General features: G+C 39.1%; 1 long non-coding RNA gene across 1 annotated transcript in view; it reads right to left on the bottom strand.

Moving 5' to 3' along the window:
* The window catches only part of LOC140847494 (uncharacterized), a 358,087-nt gene extending 339,877 nt beyond the window's left edge, over positions 1–18,210 (bottom strand). The window contains exon 1 of the long non-coding RNA XR_012127558.1: positions 17,881–18,210. This is a non-coding gene — a long non-coding RNA (uncharacterized lncRNA). The remainder of the gene's footprint in view (positions 1–17,880) is intronic.
* Between the last annotated feature and the right edge of the window lie 1,853 nt (positions 18,211–20,063).

Raw genomic sequence — 20,063 nt, 5'->3', positions numbered from 1 at the left:
ATTATATATTAGCCACTGTAATAAGCTCATTGCATGAAAAAATCCCATTTAAGTCTTGTAACGACTCTGCAGTCATTACTGTTACCAATGCTTTTAGAGATGACACGATGAAACTTAGAGAAGCTGAATAATTCTCCAAGCTCATGAAGCTAACAATTATCATAGACAGCCTTTAAAGTTAGGTTTATAAAACTAAAATCCCTGAAATAACACTTTTTATTTGCAAAATCTATTCAGTAAATTGGAATTTGGGGCTATGGAATGATCATAGTCTGTTCACTGTTCCCAACTGAAACAGTAAAATGTGAAATTTAATATGTGGATTACATTTTCTGTTTTACTTGGACATTTCTTTAACCCTTGGTTTAGTGAGTAATCACAATATACCAACAAAACGGGGGTGAGAGAGTTCTTACCATAGATAACTACTGAGATAATGTCTACTGAAGTCACTGCCTTTGAAGACAGAATCTGGTGCTCTGAGGAGAACAATAAGGTCTTTTGCATTCATCGTGACAGCAATGCAGCACGTAGGATGATAGTTATAAACCAGTATGTCTCCAACAAGATACTGAAAAGTGCTATTATTAATTTAATAGCTTTGGGAACTCTATGTTACTTGGAATGTTGAATGATTGTTTCCACAAGCAAAGTCATGTCACTTCCTAGGCTCTCCTAAGCTTTGTTATTATGCAATTTAAATTCCAGACCAAAAGCCTGTGGCATCAATGAATAGCCTCTCTTGAGTAATGTTAAAAGAGTTTTGTACAATACAGTACTGAATGCTTGAAATTTGCTAAGAGGATAGATCTTAAGTCTCAACACACACACACATACACACACACAGAAATGGTAACTATGTAGAGGTGATGGATAATTTATTTAGCATGGCTGTAGTGATCTTTTTTCACAATGTATGTATTCATCAGTGTTCATTTGTGTAGGTTGTGTGTACGGGTTGTGTGAAGGTTGTGTCATACATGCTTCAATTGTTGAGTTTAAAGCACAGTATACAAACTAGTTGAATGACCTAAATTGGTAGTTCTTAACCCTAATTGCACATTAGATAAAACATAGTAGCTTTAAAGATCCCCATGACCAGATCCTATTCCAGCTCAGATAAATCAGAATATCTGTGTGTGGTGCCCCAGCCCTGGTATTTTTTAGAAGCTCCAGGTGCAGCCTGACTTGTGAACTACTGATCTAAGCAATATCCTGTCTACTTTGAATATCTTCAGTAGAATGGGTTTTTTTAAATGTGTGTGTGTGTGTGTGTGTGTGTGTGTGTTGTAGTAACACACTGATTCCTAGTACTTACTACACAGGGTTTCACCCAAAGATTATCTATTTCTGACTTTTTTAAAAATGTAAACTCTTCAAAACCCTTGTTCTTCCCTACCAGGTTCCATGAATAAGTAATTGCTGACATTCTGTGGTAGACCTAACACAACTGTTTTATCCTGCTATGAAGCGACCATCTTTAGCTCTGATTTGACATGCTAATAAGGCTAATATTTATTGAGCACTTACCATGGTCCAGGCTTTGTTCAAAACACCTTACTTGTATTAAATCACCTACCACAGTTCATCATCTAATAAGATCTCTACAGGTAAAGGAATTGAGACACAGAGAAATAGACTATCTTGTTAAAGTCATAGAGCTGACAAATTGGGATCACAAGTTAGGGCGCCAAACCGTGGAACCCACTGCTTTAATCACTACCCTGTATTGCTCCTCATATAGATTTATTGTAATTCACATTATTGTTAGGGGGGGAAGGGAGCAGAAAGAGGAAGAAATTGGTTTTAATTCTTAAGATTTGACTATCTCTACACCAAAAGAATACTGGATAGGATTCCCAAAGATGTTCTGAGAGCCATACAGATTCATTTAAAACCACTTGGGGTATCAGCATACTGAAAATGAGTAAAGCTAACAGTGTAAATTCCACGCACCTGCTACCTAGGATTTGCAAAGAAAAAATCCTTAGCCAACTTCTTGGTCCATTCATCTATCCATTAGGTTTCTGATAATGGCACTAGAAGACATTTTCTCCCTGGTCTTCCTTTGTGGGATCTCAACCCCAGCTGCTTTTTAAAAATCAATTGGAGAGCTGTGAGAAATGCTGATGTCCAGGATCCCCCTCCCAGAGATGCTGAATCAATTGGTCTGGGATTGAGGCCAAGGCACAGGTATTTTTTTTAAATGTCATCAATGATTCTAAGGGTTAGCCAGAGTTATAACCCAATGTTCCATGACATCAACCCCAAAAGGTAAGAAATGTACATCTGGTATCCCTATGTTCTCTTAACACTGTTGTGTTGCTTCAAATTATGCATGCTCTTTAGGTCAGTGGTAGTTTATGCCAATCTTAATAATGCACGCTTCCACAATTTGTTATATTTTATGAAGCTCATATTCTATATTAGATAACCAATTTACAAATATGATGGTATATGAGCTACTTGGGAAATGCAGTACCTTAAATACCACTAAGGAAATATATAAATTATGCCGCTTTTATGGCTTTTCATAAATGAAAGGCGGGAAACTTTCTGAAGCCTCTTAATAAACAGAATATACTGACCGTGAATCAATTGGAATGTATTCAATACAACAGTATTTTGCTTTGATTATAAGATGGAAAGATGCAAATGTTCCGGCTTGGGCTGGAGTTGCTTATTCTGGTTATTAGTTAGAATTAATAAGTCCTACTAATTTTGAATGGATTTATTCTTCTTCTGAAGTTTGAGTCCACCTAGCTGCTCTCATGCTGGCACTCCTATCATTACACAGGAAGCTGTATATTGTCATAGCCTTTCATATGACATACTAAATTTGCAGGAAAGAATTCAATCTCACACTTTTATAATCCCCATAGTACAAAGCTTATAGTAGATGTTCAATAAATATACGTTGACAGTTGACTGTTTTGCCTCAAAAGTTATGACAAGTATAGGGAATGCCAGCAGTCAATGCCAACAGCTCTAGGAAAAAGATTTTCTATTTATATTCTACATTAAAACAGCTTCTTTCATATTGCCAAACAATTCTTCATATCCCCTACCTTAATCAATTTTCAGTTACCTGAGTATATCTACGAATAAGTATCTTACTTTATATGTGTTGTGGTCCTGGTAGAGAAGGATCACTCTCAGTACAATAAGCCTTCCTGAAATTTCATGATAGTACAAAATGAGACGTAGGATGAGTTCCTGGGTGAAATTTACATATTGAATGAAAGACAGCAATTGGATGTAATGAATATAAGGCTGCACATTGTTAATTTTTTGGAGTTTATTTAGATAATGTTTGCATAATATCAATAAGATTATCATCATGAACACAAGTTTTCAGGAACTGCAGTCAAGACATCTATTCAGAGCTAAGTCAGATTTATTCTACTGAACACATTTAGTGGTTTCCTTCTTTGTTTCCGTATGCTGTACATATTGGAAAGTACTTGGTAATTGGTGTTATTTTCCTGCACACCATTATCCTGCTCATTAGGGATGGATGCTCAAGGGAGCACAGGATGCGTAGCCTAGCTAGGTTTTATAGTGTGATTTACTAAAGGTTGCCTATTTACCTGGCTTATGAGCCAGAGGCAATCTAAATTAAAATCAATGAAGAACAAAAAAGAGAGATATTTAAGGACATTATTCATAGATGATGTTAATAAAGTGCCATGACTTAATTATTAGTGGGTCTGAGATGTATCTCACTGTCATTTTCATTTTTGAGCCATGCTTTGTTCTGTGTCCTTACTCTCAGAATCTGAAGACAGGAGATTCTGGAAAGGGGATTTGAATTAGTTTGTGTTTGCTTCAGTGCTTTCACTCATTTGACCTAGAGAAACACAGGGGAAGAAAATGGTTGCCCTTAGCCGCGTCTGCTCTGCTGTATCATTTTGCCCTTCTAGGGTCGCTAGGAGAGTGTCACTCCTGGGGTCTGGAATCAACTTTTATTGTTGCCTTCTGTATATCAAGATGGCATTGCTCATTCCTGCTGGTGAAGCATGTGCTCCAGTTCTTTATTTACTTTTTCCTATTTGCAGAGCAGACCTATTCTTATTGTTTTCTCGGCCCCTGGTGGACGAGGGCTTGCTATGTAAGATGAGTGACTGGGAACTGGCCAGAGGTGGCTTAAAGGATGGGCTCCAGAGTCAGGCAGCCTGGCGTCCAATCTGGCTAACTGGTCAGATTGCTTAGCTTCTCTGTGCATTCATTTACTCATCCATGCAATAACCATGCCCATCGAACAGGGTGGCAGTAAGGATTAAATGACTTCATACATGGAAAGTACTTATAATTGCCTGCAAGCTGGTAAGTAGTAAGTACATTATTTTTATGATAACAATGCAGTAACACATCCTATGACCTTCTCCTCTTTGCCTCTGTCTTCCAACTATTACCAAACCCTACATAAGTGTTCTGTACAAATTCTAGGTGGCAACTCATCTGTATTTTGAGAAATCAATTTTGCGGGCAATGACCTGAGTTGTTTTGCAGTCGAAACAGGATAGAAAATACCAGAATACATCACACAAAGAGTGAACATTGTTCCATAAAATGTTTGGTTCGAATATGTTTTGTGTGTTTGTGCAAGTGTTAACTCACAATTTGAAATGAATTGTATTCAGTGCATACATTTTATCTCTCCTGCTAAGCCAGAGGGAAAAAGAAAGTCTTCATGGAGTATACAACCATTTATCCAGCCCCAACATAACCAAGGTGTATGTCAGTCTAGTTGATAACTGTGACTTATTATAGAAGCAATTCTAAACCAGTTATCTTTGTTGAGGGATGCAATTGAGCTCCCCAACACCCCACCCCATCTGTGATATGTATCCGTTGCAGTGCCGGCAGTGGAGAGGCAGAGGGGCTGGCAGAAATTCCCTGCACTTTTTGAGAATCACTCCACTAGACTGTAAGCTCCTTATGATGCAACACCCTCTTTCATGGTTTTTCTCTAGTACCCTGCACAGTGGAGATGTGTAGTACATATTTATCTTAATACATGGCCAAGTTACATATAGGCCTGTGTTTAAAGAATGCTGATAACCCTTAAAAAGCAAATCCATTCCTTCAATAAACCTTACTGAATTGAACAACTACTATTGGGGGCAAAATATGTTTCACAAACAGTCTGATCTAAAGGAAAGGAGTTATCAGATCTGGATACCAGTGAATATTTGGAGGAAAAAAACCTTTTTCCTTTCTAAGAATGTTGTTCATGATCGATGTTAGCAGCTCTCCTTTGCCAGACAGTCTCCAGATATGACATTGCTAAAGTCAGCAATTTGTCTGCCTGCCATCTTGACTGGATGCAAGTATAAGTGTATCTTGCTTTATACAAGACATAAATGCACAAAGAATACTTATTATTTACAGCAGGATTTTTAAAAAACCCTTTAAAGTAGCATAGCTGTATGAATTACAAATAACTTCTGATGAATTTCTCAGAATTCCTCCCTCTACTCACCAGAAAATGTCCTCTGAGTCTCATCACTGTTTGAATATAGACAAATCACATTTATGATCATCACACAGTGACAAGTGATTCATCTTTGCCTCAGTAGTGCAGGGCCTCAAAGTCCCTCCAAGGTGCATCTTGGGCTTCCCCAAAAGATACCCTATGTGTCCTCACTGATGACCCACTCAGGATCTTCCCATCAAGTTGCTCTGATTGACAGCTGATATTCAAGAACCCACACAAGAGCATCATCTCAGCCTTGCTTCCACTGCTGTCACCTGCACGAGAATGTGGCTGTGCCTAGTACAGACCCCTGGTTGCTTCCAGAGTGGTGGGCCCTGGATATAGACAAGTACTGCTGTATTCCTGCGGTTTCTTCTGCTGAACTGTCCCCCATGAGAAATAGAGAAATAGAGAAGCTGTCTTTCTCTCAAAACTGGTCCACACAAATACAAGGCTTCATGCAGAGACTCTTTGTTGCTAATAAGCCAGAATCCTTTGTCAAAACACCTTGAGCTTATGTCTGAGGCTCCCCCTCCTCTGGTGACAGGCAGGAGTCTCTGGAAATGGTAAGGCCACTGTTTTTCAAAGACAACACAGGGATGACGCCTAGGCCTTAAGAGCCTTGCAAGGGCCTACAAAAACGTTTAATATCTGAAGCTTTAAAATATTCCTAAAATGTAAAAAGCCTACTGAAAAGTCAAAATTAACAGCTACAAAATGTAAACTTACAAGGCTGTGGATTCTGGAGTCAGGCCACCTGTGTGGTGCTAAGAGCTGGTTTTCTCAATCTGTAAGATGTGGAGAATAACAGTACCTAGCTCATAAAGTTGTCATGAAAATGAAGTACATTAATAGAAAGTGCTCAGAATTGTGAGTGGCACAAAGCATTAGCTCAATAAATGTTACCTGCTAGTATATTAAATTTTCATCACTGGAAAACATCTTTTAAAGTTGTTACTGTGACTTTACAAGAATTCTTGATTATGAATGATGAGTGTAGAACTATCATAGCCAATCTTAAAAAAGTGAGTTATTTTTATTAAAACAATTTAAAAAGCATGCCTTTAACATACTTGATAGGATGTAGGGTAGGTGGATTCTCCAAAAGTGAAAGCACACGGGGCATTCGGGAGGGTGTATTTTTCAGTTCAGCTTCCCCTAACACAGAAATGGACTCTTGGTCCAGATCATAATCTCTAAGGAAATAAACAAAATGCTGCATTCTTTCACTAGAAACATCTCCAATTCAAATTTCTGTTTTAAGTGACTAAAGTTCCAAAGTTCAGGCTACCAGCAAAATCTGGAAATAATTGGGGATGCCTTCGATCACCATTCCCAAAAAAGCATTTTGAAAGGTGAAAGGTAAATCTCTAATTCTATGCTCAACAAACGCCAAGAGAAAATGAATGGAGTGAACAACAGTGATAAGAAATGAAAATGGGTTCTAACTGGGAGAACCACCTCTGCTCTTACAATCTTTGCATGATTTCTCTCTAATGATAAACATGGTGTGCCGGACTGTAACTTATGGAGCATGTTCACACAGTCACTGGGTGATCACCACCCTTCTTGAAATGAGAATAATTCAATGCTAAGATCAAACATTCTTGAGTTTATCATGAAGCAGGTACTATTGTAAGCGCATTAAACTCATGACATCCCTATGGGGCAGCTCCCATTATTAGCCAAATTTTGCAGATGAGGGACCTTGGCAGGGCATTTGCCTAAATCAGGCAGTGATAGAGCTGCAGCCTGAAATCAGGTCTTCTCACTGTATGTCCAGTGTTCTTTCCTCTAGAACATACTGACCTGAAGCCTTTACACAGTAACCAGCCAGTTGGCATGCTTTTGCTGTAATGGCACTACATTTATTCTGTTATCATGTAATCACAGTATTATGGAAGTCATTGAGTCCATCCTCTGCCTCCAAGCAGGACAAACTAGAAAGCATTCGTGACACATGCAAATCCAGCTTGTTTCAAACATCAAGAGAAAGAGATTTTACAACTTCCTTTAATAACACCCAGGATATAAGGAAAAACCTCTTGTATAGCTCTAGCCCTATTTCATGTTCTTGGGAAAAGAGAAAAATCTCATTAAAATTCCATTTCATACCATTGAGAAATGCAAAGAGGACGTTAATCCAATACAAATTTGTTACTAAATGTCAAGACTTTTGAGAAGCTTTAGACTGGTAAAGCTTGTATATATAGCTGACCTTGAACAATGCAGGTTTGGAATCGCTTACATGCACATTCTTTTTCAATAAATATATTGAAAAAATTCTTGGAGATTTTTGATAATTTGAAAAAACATTTTCTTTTCTCTAGCTTACTTTATTGCAAGAATACAGTATATCATACATATAATGTAAAAAATATATGTTAATTGACTGTTCTTGGTAAGGGTTCTGGTCAACAGTAGACTATTAGCAGTTAAGCTTTTGGAGAGTGAAAAGTTATATGTGGATTTTCAAATGCACAGAGGTGGGTCCCCTAACCCCATGTTGTTCAAAGGTCAACTATAATTCCGTTTTGAAATACGCAGAGATGAGAAGAGTCACACCACAGTCTTTCAACAGAAACACCCAAATTCATAAGTAATAAAGTTAATGGCTCCACTTGACACTATAGAGTGTGTGTCTGCCTTAGGGCAGAGTTCAGCAAATCTGGGCCCATGGGCCAAATATGATCCACTACCCGTTTTTGTATGGTCTGCAAGCAAACAATGTTTTCTATATTTTAAGTAGTTGAAAAAAATCAAAGGAATAATATTTTGTGGCATTTGAATATTATATGAAATTCAAATGCCTTTGTCCATCAATGTAAGTTTTATTGGAATACATACACCCCCATTCTTTTATGTAGTGTCTATGTCATGCGAAGACATCAGGGTTGCATTGTAGTGATAGAGACCTAAACTGGTCCTTTACAGAAAAAGTTTGCTGATCTCTGGTAGAGAGGAAAATGAAAACAAATACCTTTTTTTTCGATCCACCTCCCTTCACTCAGGTGAAAGCAGGCATGAAGCATTTGGAAGCAGGAAGGTTGAAAGCATCTGGAAGACCTCACTGGGCCTTGAGTGTAAGCCATGTCCTGGTTTCATTTATATTTGGGCAGCCATGGTCCCAGACTAGTTCTGGCCCATACAATTAACTGTCTTGTGACTCACAGCTGGGGACCCATTGCTGTGTCTTGACAGAGTTGGGAGGAAACCTCAAATGTCCTCAGTGCTGATGGAAGACTGGGATACAGAAATGCTACCTAACTGTACATACTGTAATTTATTTTTTCATTTTTCAGTTGCACGAACACTCTTTAGTTGCTGACGTTACTGATATCTCCATACCTCTTCAACAAACACCACAAACAGAGGCATACTACGTGACATTTGTGACTAAAACAAATTAATGCACAAATTGTGAATGATACAGGTTCCTGGATTATTTTATTTCCCAAACCTCCATGGCTGCAATCGTATCTGTCATCTCCTCTACTAACTGGCAAGCTCAGTATGGTCTCCAGAATAAGGGATGAATAAAGACAAGCTCCCTGTTCTCAAGGAGCTCACAGCTCAGAGATGGGAGACAGACACTTATCTTCATTATGTCAATCACAGTGTTAAACTTCTAAACTCAGCTTCCTGAAGTCAGAGAAGAGAGAACGATTACATCTGCCCAGGGGATGTCACTGGAGCTAGGCCTTAGAGTGCCAGTGGAATTTTATTAGGGAACAGGGCAGTTAGGGAGATGAAGTGATCATCTTCACTTGGAATTTGGAAAGGCCTTTGGAACAGCACTGTCATTGGAATTTGGAATGGCATTCAAAATTTGATGGAATCGTGAACGGACCTAAAAATGGCCAGGGGCCCTGTATGCCTACCGTGTCCAGTGTGTGATATGGGGGTGTGGGAAATGGAAGAGAAATGGAAATCGGGTTCAAATTCAAATAGGCTAGCTTCAGTGTCCATGAACTACTGCACATTCCTATTCCTGTAGTTGCAGTCACCCCCAACTGAATGTTAAAACCAGAGGGCCCTTTGGGAGGTACACCTGGTCTGGAAGTTTCCCAACTGTGCCCCACACAACCTTAGGTTCTGTGGAGGTGACTTCTGATTACAAATTTCTGAATACTTAGGAGTATTGCAATCTGTGACCTATGATATCAACCTTTTCTATGATTAAAATAGAAAATGCAACCCACTTCCTTAAAATAACATAAAATAATAAAATAATTTTGGCCAATGAACAAATTAGCAGAGGTGATACACAATTTCCAAAGAAAAACTTGAAGAGCCACTGCCTACCTGCAGTCTCTTATGTTAGAGGGCTATATAAGTGTTTATTCATAAAAGGAGAAGAGTTGTGCAAAATAGTTGAAACTACTGATCAATTCCTATTCTTTCTTTGACAGTTAAAGAATCTGAAGACCCAGCCAAAGGAGCACCAGTCTTTCAGGTCAGGACTCCTGACTCAGCCCCAGGTATTTCTGCTCTTACTGCTCCGGGTAAGAAAATGCTACCTTGAGTCATATGCAACGTGCTACTGCAAGGATGACCAAGTCACCTCACTCTTCCTTTGTGTGTAGCCCCAAGCCCTGGGAGAGATCCATTTTCACAAAATCGGGTTGATCTATTTGGATTTCCTTTCTCATACTCCAGGGTTTGTTTTTTCTCTACTTCTTATTACTAATAATACTTTAGTAGCTACCCTGGAGGCAACACTGGAATCTCAAGTTTTATATTATACGATATAGATGGCTTTTGAATAATTCATACCATATATTTATAATAAGTGCATAGGTATTAAAAATTAATGATGAATAAATAATATCCTAACAATAAGACTGCTTAAGTAGAATTATCCACCAAGCAATGGGACTGTCAAAATATGTATTAAATGTCTTGATTAGAGCAACATTTTAAATAGCTTTGTCTGCTAATTTTTTTAAAGAATTGGATTAACATATTCTAAAAAATGCTAGGTAACTTCTCCATTGTGTCAGGATAAAGTCTTTTAAAATATAGAAGCAAAATATGAGGTTCCATCATTCTCACACACATTTCAGCTCCTTTACCATCTAAAAGTCTGAAATTCACATCCTTTCTATTTCAACATGGCATCATCAAAGCTTCTTCTCCTTCTCATCTATTTTACCTTTTCCTCATTTCAAACTTCCAATCTCCTTCTTTCCCTGATGATTAACAGCAAACAGATTTGTGCAGAATTCCTTATTTACCTGGACAATTTATATTCATTAAAGTACAATGCAAATGTCATTTCTTACATAAAACTTTGCCTACCATTAGAACCAGTAGAATTTCTTCTTTTGCTTGTGCTCATATATAAATTGGAGTGTGTTCTAATAATTAAAGCAACTATTTTATGTAGAGTTATCTATATGCCTCCCAGGTCAGACTTCAAGACCTCGGAGAGTAGACATTTTCTTTTTCTGCTTTGAATACTTGATGCTCAGCACAGTGCTCAATACGTTTTCTTTGAATGGCCATTTTTATACATCAAGATCTGCATAAGAAGCAAGAGCTTAAAATTCCGGCCCAAACTGTATTAATTATCAGTCCTATGAGGAAGCATATGAAGTTTACATCTCTAAGAGTTCTAGGTTGGTTTAATTTTCATAGGCAGAAGAAAGATTACCTCTCAGAACTGTTACCGGGTCAGTGAGGGTCTAGTCCTATGCTTGGAGAAACAATTGTACAAGTGTTAGATTTTTTTTTAGCCCATAAAGAATTGCATCCAGGATACCACATTGCATTTAGTCATTGTGTCTCCGTAGGCTCTGCCTGTGACGGTTTCTCAGACATTTCTTACGTCTGATGATCTTGACAATTCTGAAAAATACTAGGCAGGTATTTTGTATAATGTCCCTCAGGAGAATTCTGATGTTTTACCCATGATTAGACTAGGCTTATGGGTTGGAGAGGAAGACAATAGAGGAAGACGATAGAGGTAAGGTATCATTTTTATTCCATCATAACAACATGACTTTTCACTGTTAGTGTTGACTTTTGCCATCTAACTGAGACAGTGCATGGCAGGGTTCTCCACAGTAAAGTCACTCTTTTATTTCACCTTTCTATACTATATTTTTTGGAATGAAGTCACTATGGGCAGTCCAGTAAGGAATGATGAATTATTCTCCCTCTCTTTCAGGGTGTAGTATCTGCATTAATATTTTGGAATTCCTCTATGTAGAAAATGCATCTGCCCTCCTCCATTTATTTATTTATTCAATTATTTATTTATATCAGTATGGACTCATGGATATTAATGTTATATTTTGGATTATAATCCAATCCTACTTTCCTTGCTCAAATTGTTCCAGACTTGGCCATTGGGAGCTTTTTTGGTTGACTACAGTGTCCCATTGACACAATCCCTTCACTGTGTGTGTGTGAGTGTGTGTGTGTGTGTGTGAGTGTATGTGTGTGTTTAGTACTTTTTTCTTTCTGGTACTAACAGATGCTGCAGCCTCATGTTTGTATGTCCTGGGCCAGTCCTAGAATCAGCTATTTCTCTAAGGATCCCTGGTTCTTTTTATTGGAAAATGGTATTGCAGTATCTTTTTTGGGTTAACAGTGGCACGATGATGTAGTGGAGAGCTGTTGTGATACAATTTGTTCTTAGATGATTTCTGATAAGCTATGTGTCACACACTGTCCCACTGGAAAAGAACTGTGTTCAGTCCATGCAGATACCTGTTCGTACAGTTCCCATGCAACACAAACAGTACCAAGAGACTCTCCCGTGTGTTCTAAAAGACCCTCTGGTTTCCCATCTTTTCATTCTTAAGCCCATTGTTTTGAATTCTTCACATTCACAAAGAAACCAGAGACAATTATGCTTTGAGATAAGATATGATAGAAGAGGAAAGCAACCTTTTAAACAGACTATTTGGCAAAACAATCTCTCAAATAATAGTAATTATATAGTTTGCCAGTTGCATGGTGAGTATAATTAAGGTGACTAAATAACTCTGTAACAATTATGATGCCAATTTTAGTTTTTAGATTTTGTAGCATTGTGCAAATTCTGGCCGAGGGACGAAACTGATCATTTGGGCAATCTATTGCTCCGTATGGTATTTATAGTACAATTAAAATGTTCACTGCCACACTTATCAAAAGTTGTACAAATCTTATGGGACATTAATATATACTTTAAACAAGTGTTACTGCTAATTATTGTAACATGACCTTTTCACTAATATAAAGGTATATGTTGGGACAAAAAACAGATGAAGGACAAAAGATACCAAAACATTTTAGGGCACTGATTTTTTTTTTAGTATTGCCCCTGGTTGATAAGTTTTTCCTTCCAGCAATGTTATAAAGCAATATGATTAACAACAAATGAAGGTTAAGTATTCTTCCCACTTTCTTATGCTTGAAATAAAATTAGCCAGATGACCTTTTCACAATTACATAAAATTACTATATTTTTATCTGTAGCCTAGAAATATACAGCCAAAAGCAAATACTCTGTTTAATCAGATGTTGAACGAGTCCCCCAGTGCTATTTATTTCCCACCGTTTATTTCAGCCTTTGTCATTTCTCATTAGCACAGTTGCAGCAAAGTCTTGACTGCCTTTTTGACCTCATGTACGCTTTGTTTTCCAATAAGGAAAGCCAGTGGGCCTTCTGTCTGGAACCTTATCATATTGTCTGAAGCATTTTCTAAAATAAATATGTCAACCAAGGAGTAAACTAATGCCAGCGACGTTCAGTGTCTCCTGCAAAACTACCGTGAAGCCAGCGCTGCCAGTGCTTTGAAGGAAGTGGGGTGAGAGCGGAAGAGCACTTGACTTTCAAGAAATACTCTGCATGAAAGCAATGGCATCAGGGGCACTGACAACAAGGACAGTGGCCATTTTCTAATAATTAAAACCAGCGATTAGAACCATGTGACAATGGGCCAGGCAAGTAGAAATGACCTTGTGACTCAGGCAAAGGCAGAATGTCAGGGTGTTAGAAATGGAATTTCAGTTCAGGGTAGGGAGGTGGGCTGCATAAACTCTGGGACCTCTTTCAGTTCTCAGGTATGTATTTTTTATATTCAGAATGCTAATGAATTCTAGACATCTGAAGCCTGACGGGAGATGGGTTCTTGGCAGAACATAATTTTAGCACACGTTGTCTATAACAATTTGGGAGGCGTTGGTACACCAAAAACAAAACTTCATCAGATCATTCTATCATTCTCTATGTATACATATTTATAGATATAGATATCTACATATCTGTCTATATATCTATCTATATATTAGACATATGGTATATATATGATACATACTGACTAAAATGAACAAAACATATAAAACACTCTGTCCACCAATTTTGGACCTAATGACCTTAGTAATGGAAATCAACTGCTTTACTAAGTCATTATTTTACCCTTTGACCAGTTCAAGTGAATGAGTGCTCACTGAATAAATACGATATGCTTCACTTTCTCTTGAATTCTGTAGAGGACATATAATATGAACACCTTTGAGAGTCTATGTTTTAGTTAATATTTAATATAAATTTCCAGATTAATGTAATGAAAGATAGTAGCTCAGTGCTTACAATATGTTTTAAAAAAGTGAAGACATCACAGTGAAATGGAATAGCTTGGTGAGTTTTCATACAATAGGTAAAGTTTGTAGGAAAGGTAATACCTGATTAGACAAGGAAAAGTGCTTTCTCATTGAGAAGAATTTTTAGAAACTACATGCAGATGGACATGAGAATGGCATTTAGGGGGAAACCAGGTCAGTGGGGTTTCATTGGATAGAAGATGAGCATTGAGGTCAGACCAGAGCAGTTGGGTCTCTTGGAGGTGGTCATCCAGAGGACATGACTGTGGACTGACCCACAGGCTGGGCCCCTGGCAATCAGAGACTCCCTGCTCATACCTGACCATGGAAGGTGAGCTCTGCTGCTCCCAAACATTCAAGGACGCAGCCCAGAGAGCAATGTGGCATTGACAACCTCTGGACAGTAGAAGTGATCAAACCCCAGGAAGTCCTCTGGATAAGCTTTTAGGATTCTGGTGGAAGTGTGCAGAGATCTACACTCATCTTGTTGTGCCCAAAACAAGCCTCGTGTGTAAGTTATTGCTTGTTAAAGCTGCCACCTTCCCATCTGCAGTGGCCTGACTCCTTCTTCCATCTCTCCTTGCCCTCTGCGTACTGGGGTCTGTTTCTGATTTCACCTGGGCAGCTTCTGAGTTTGCAAACCAACAAGGCAATGCATAGTTGATATTTGATGTGGGCAGGGGAGAGGCACTGAAGTGGTTAGAAGGGCAGAGTAGTAAGTGTCATTCAAAGTGTCTCCTGGGTCATACAGCCTGGGTACAAATTCTGACTCGGCCTTTCACTAGTTTTGTGACTCTGCAAATTGCTTAACTCCTCTAAACTTCAGTTTTGTCTTTAGAATGGAAATGCAATAGTCCTTACCTCTTGGACTGTGTGAGGATCAGCTGAGATCATGCATATATACCCCTTAGCATGTTGCCTGGTCGGGAATAAATGCTCACTAATCAATAGCTGTTGTTCCTGACATGAGGCTAGGAGTTAGAGCCCTGTAACTAGAGGATGTGAAATTGCTTCTAAGATTAGTGTAGCAATTCAAACTGTTTTAATGTACAATAAAATCTTATAAATGTTAAATTAGTTAAGCTTATTGATTCTTAGAAGCGCTGGCAAATGTGCTTTAGTAGGGAGAATAGAAGCAAAGCTTCACTTTCAGTACAATTTGTGGATTATTTTTGGATTTAAATCATTTTGGCACAATCTTGTGGATTACAATAAGTTGCATGATGGTCTTAGAGGAAGAGATACCTATGGGATATTAGGTCAGAAAATATTGGCTCACATGCTGTCTCATGAAACCATGAGATCTCTTTGGAGCCAGGGGCCTGAACACCACTGAGGACAAGGTCACACAGTGGAATGGAAAAATCCATGTGGACAGGGAACTGGCACTGTGACAATGTCTCCAGACCCTAGCATGGTTTCTGACTCAAAGTACTCCATTAACGTTTGCTTGTGGAGTTGTTTTACTTTCATTTTCTCAAAGGATCTGTGCACACTGCTAAAAATCATTAAATAGTACTAAAAGACAACAAAACAGAGCAGTCCCTTGTCACATCCCTTCCCAATCCCAGACCCATATGTCAGAGACAACTGCTTTAAAATCTTTTGGCTCTTTCTTCTGGTATTTACTTCCTTTTATTTTATTTTTTAAAGAATCCACTTGTATTGCTACTTATTGAATTATCAATTATCGACATAATTTGTGCATTTCTCTATATGTTATTACCTCTACTTCCTTATCATCCTGATATACTTGTATCACAATGTTTGGTTAAAATAGTGGGTAATGTTTCCATTATTAGTATGTAATTATTATTCACTGCTGAACTATGTAGTACACAGTTGTTTAATTCTTTTTCTTAAAGTGTTTTGCAGTACCTAGCATGAAATAAGTATTGCCTAATTTTTTCCACTACCTTGGTTTTCTATGTACCTTTCACTAATTTTTCAAATTCTCGGACATTTGTGTAACACTCCTCTCAATATTTTTTTCCAAAATTCTTGAATATAGTTTCAATCACTCTAATAAAAGTTCTGTTTATTTTTTAGGACTCCTCCCTCACATCTTGAAGTTCTTTATCCCTCTTGCTTCAGTCTGTATACCTTGCTTCCTAGATCTGCTACACAGCTGTCCCTCTGAGACATTCCCTTCACTGTGGCTTCAGCTGGGGCTTCCCGCCCCTCACAGTCATGTTGCATCCTCACTTCCCTGGATCTCAGGTCTTCCCTCTTTCTGAGTTTCCTCTCCTGTGTGGGTGAAGCTGTACACTCAGGGAGGGTCGGGGAGGTGAATGTCTAGAGACTTTGACCAGCATCAAATTCTAGTTCAGTCTTATTTCCTGTTCCTCTAGCTTTCAGTAACGTGGTTGCAAGCTCTGATACTATTCAGAGTCCTGGTCTTTACTGCCTGACCGTTTATTCCACCTGTAGAAGCTTTTAATCAAATTATATGAATATTTTATTTTTCTGAAAATAGTATGAAGTCATACAGAGGTCTGTCTGACATGACTTTGAAAGGAAATGGAAACATCGGTCTGAGGCTTGACTGCCACAGAACCTCCACCTGTAAAAGCCATTATGTAGTCAACAAAGGAGAGAGTGCATCACTGTCCACAGCAGAGCATGAGCAAAGAGAAACACAGAACACGGGGAGTTTCCAGACCCGATGTCAAGGCTTCTGCACAGCAGGCAGAAAATCTCTCCATCTAAGATCCTTAAGAAAGACAGGAGAAAATGCTGATGTCACAGAGGAGGATCCACAGCCAACACCTGAGACAAGGGAACCAAGGGTCCATCAGCTCTAAGGGGTCCAGTGACACCAACAGCCTTGGGAGCCCCCCCCCCACTGCTGTGTTTTTGTTCCCCCAGAAAAGTGAACCAGAATATAAATCTATTATGAGAATACAGCAGTTTTATGCAAATCTCAATCCACAAATTGGTTCCCTTGTCCTGTAATCTTTAGTGTACTTTAAATATTTAAATTCAGTTTTTGACATGAATTAGCACTAAAATATATAAAGCACATAAGGCAAACAATGACAAAAGCATAATATTAATGTAATTTGATATGCCTCCATCATTCCAGGGGAGATCACACTAGTAAAAAACACAAGGTTAAAAATTGAAATATATAATAGCAATTGAACTGAGAGTTATTAAACTTTGTGTCCTAAAATGATGCCAATCTTTTCGACTACTAAGCAAATGGTTTTCAAAAGTAAATGTGATAGCTCCCACTTACATGCAAACAATGAATGAGAACTCATATAAGCAATAAAGTAGAAATAAATGTAGGTATTTCTTTAGCGTTCCCTCTAAGGAGCAACGCTTTTTCATTTCAGAACTTTCTGAGTTTATTCTGGGCCTCATACCACCCCTGCTTGTTATGCATTTCCTTAGGCCAGGTCTGCACAGAGATGGAGGATCCAGATGGGATCTAAAGATGCAATGTTCTCCTCCTCTGACATCCCAGGGTCTGACCCCATACCCAGTAGCAATATCAGATTCAATGCCTTCCCCCCATGATCTGTCACAAAGGAAACAGTTTCCGTAGTTGCAAGGCATTAATTCAAGGTGACAGTTGTTCATACCCCACAGGAAGCCTGGATGGAGAGGAGGGAAGGAAGGCTCTGGGATTCAAGCGAAAAGAATTCTTAAGAATTAAACTTGAGTTTCGTTTTTTTTTTCTTTTTAAAGCAGGTGAGCACTCTTGTGTGACAGGACAGCAGAAGCAGAGAAGTAACCGCTTGCAAGTTTAAAACGCGGAGCAGCTCAGGAGAAAAGCAGACCGGACGCACCAGTACCTGAGAGGCTGCCACCTCTTCCGCTTCCTCGTCCTGCTAGACCCTGGACGAAATGCCCGGAAAGCCGGAGGCAGAGCCTCTGCACCAGGTCACACCCCAGCCGCAGGCAGGACCTTGAAGTGCCAGGGGCCGCCTTCCCTGTCCTGGGTGTCCGGACAGAAGCGGGAAGCAGGAGCTCCGTTACCGCGGGCAGTGGCTTCGCCCCTCAGTGAGCTTTAACTGCTCAAAGGCCAAACACCAAGCAAAGGGCAGCTAGGACAAGCTGCATTACTGGGCACAAGTAAGGAACTAGTTCCCAGAGCAGCGGGTCCCAGAGGCAGGCATCCAGGCCTCCCAGGCCGGCTCTGCCCCGGAGGCAGCTTCCGGACACCGACCCGCCCTCCCCGAGGGGCGGGACCCTCTGGAAGCTTTTTAACATTGTTTCCTTATGGTAGTAGGGTAGGCTGAATAATGCTTCCCCAAAGATGCCCACTTCCTAATTCCCAGGACGTGAAACTGCTTTCCCCCCTCCTGAGGAGATTAACATTTAGTGTAGTCAACAAAGCAGACTCATACGAAACAATCATAAAACAGCATAAAGCAAGAGGTAATGCAATGCCAAAGTAAACACTGCAATAATAGATGCCTAAAGAATGTACATCAATATAAACTGGAGGACTAAAGGAAGGCTTCATGTAGCAGATAGGACCTGAATGGCTTCTTAAGAATGAATAAGATTGGGTAGAAGTTACAGGACACTCAAGGCAAGACAAATATCATGCACAGAAGTAGCCAGTAAAAAGAGATGATGGAACCAGAGGACAGTGTGTTTGGATAAGGAGCCTGGGACCAGGCTATGGCAAGACTTGAGAGCCACGTCTATGGAATGAGAGTCAGATCAGGATAGGTGGGCAGGTCCCTAATTTGACATTCCTTCAAACAAATATTACTTAACTACTTGCTTAGCATTGATTAGAGGAAATGCCTGAGAACTGTGTGATGATAGAGCTACTACTGCCGAAGGAAGACTCCGGTTGGGCATCCTTCACTTAGCACAATGCAAGCCCTGTGATTAACCTGATTCATCTTCTTCAGATGACTGTGCAGTCACTATCCCCTCAGAATGTGTACCTGCTGCCTTACATGGTAAAGGGAACTTGCAGATGTGATTAAACTGAATGTACTGAGATGGGGAAAATTATCTTGGATTATCTAGTTGGGGCCAATGTGATACAAGGGTCCTTATAAGAGAGAGGCAGAGGGACATTTCCCTACAGAAATAGATGTGACTTTCGGAGTAAGAAGCTGCAGTGACACAAGGAAGGAGTCATGAGCCAAGGAATGGAAGGCAGCATCCATGAGCTAGAAAAGGCAAGGAAACAGATCATCTTCTAGAGACTCCAGAAGGAACTGACCCTGCCAATAACTTGAATTTAGCCCAATTAAGCAGATATCAGGTTTCTGGCCTCCAGAACACACAATAAATTTGTGTTCTTTTAAGCCATCTGGATTGTGATACTCTTGTTACAATTGCAATAGGAAATTAATACATTGTGTTGGACACCTTCAAACTGGAAACAAAAATCCTCACCTCTAGGAAATAGTCCCAATAATTACTTGATATTTTCCTCTTCTCCATTTTCTGTTCTCTCTGGAATCTGATTAGTAAGATATTATGCCTTCCTAAATTGATCCTTTGTTTTCTTATCTTTTCTTTCCTTTATCTATGCTTGTCTTTTTTATTCTACTCCTTTGGCAATAAATTTAAGCCTTATTATCTTTGTAGTAAACTTTCAGATTAGATATACATTCATTGATACATGTGCACCTGTGTGCACGCGCGCACGCACACACACACACATTTCCTAAGGGTTCTCTTTCATCCTCTGGTTATTTTTATATAGCACCCTGTTCCAGTTCCATGAGTGACTGGTATAATATCTTCCTCTATTTCTTTGAAGAAAGCCATACAAGATTGTTTTATCTTAGCTTAGGAATATTTTTCTGTTCTGAAATTTTTTTTCTCTATCCTTCATGTGAGAAGATTTCATTTTTTTTCCTATTTAAGGATACTTACTTAAGCATGAATTGGGAGCTCTGTGGGCATGAGCAACCTTGTCAAATGGTGGGTTTCATGCTAGGGTGATTGCATGGGAATTTTGTTGTTTGTTTAAAGGTTATCCCCTAAATCAATACCTCCATCA

This window comes from Manis javanica, chromosome X, assembly GCF_040802235.1.
Source record: "Manis javanica isolate MJ-LG chromosome X, MJ_LKY, whole genome shotgun sequence".
NCBI classification, from domain to species: Eukaryota; Metazoa; Chordata; class Mammalia; order Pholidota; family Manidae; genus Manis; species Manis javanica.
This window is presented reverse-complemented; position numbering and strand designations above follow the sequence as displayed.